Genomic DNA, 994 nt, shown 5'->3' on the forward strand with positions numbered 1-994 from the left:
AGCTCCAGTCGACATGGAGCCAAACCCGGGGTTGACCCCCTCCTGCAGCACGGTCCGGTCCCGGAGGTACCCCTGCCCGACCTCCTGGAACCCAAGATGGGCAACTAGGGTCCCGAAAAGCGTGTCCCCGAAAATCTCCGCGGACCTTTCCTGGCAATATTGTAGATGCGGCACCCGGCCCAGCCACCGGGGGCAACCGCCGAAAGTGTCCGCCCTCCTGGAGCGAAGGCCCGGGCACGGCCCGTTTGAAAAACCTCATCGGGACTTCCAGGGCCGGAGCCCCGGCGCCAGGTCGACCCCGGGCCTCCCTCCCGGGGCCCAGCACGGCTCGTCTCCCCCGCGGGAGCATCCCGCCGCCCGCGCCGAAGGCCCCCGGACCTGCCCGGCCTCCGGGCAGGGCACCGGGGAGAAGTCGGAATCGCGGCCGGGCTCCTGGAACTCCCGCCCGGCCTGCCCCGCGGAGTCCTGCCCGGGCTCCCGCCGCCTTGGCCCGGGACGACCACCCCTCGGCGGGGTGCCTCGGCTCCGACCCCGGAGGCCCGGGTCCCTGCCGGGGCCCTTGGACCCGCCCCCCGGGCTGCCCTTCCACGGAGCCCTTGACCGGGACGAGATCGGAATTGTGGCCGAGCTCCTGGAACTCTCGCCCGGCCTGACCGCCTTCTCCGGCCCTTTTCCGGTTTTCCCCGTTGACCTGGCTCCAAACTCGGGTTTGGCCCCTCAGCACGGCAGGGTTCTGCCCCGAAGATCCCTCTGACCGGCTTTCTGGAACCGAACATGGGCATTGAGGGTCCTTAAAAACGTGTTCTCGAAAATCTCCGCGAACGTTTCTTGGCTATATTGTAGATGCGGCACCCGGCCCAGCCACCGGGACGAACCGCCGAAAGTGTCCGCCCTCCTGGATCGAAGGCCCGGGCAAGGCCCGTTTCAAAAACCTCATACGGACTTCCGTGGGGGGGGCGGGCACCAGGTCAACCCCACGTATGCCTATGGGGAT

Source organism: Alligator mississippiensis, unplaced genomic scaffold (genome assembly GCF_030867095.1).
Source record: "Alligator mississippiensis isolate rAllMis1 unplaced genomic scaffold, rAllMis1 scaffold_19, whole genome shotgun sequence".
Classification (NCBI taxonomy): Eukaryota; Metazoa; Chordata; order Crocodylia; family Alligatoridae; genus Alligator; species Alligator mississippiensis.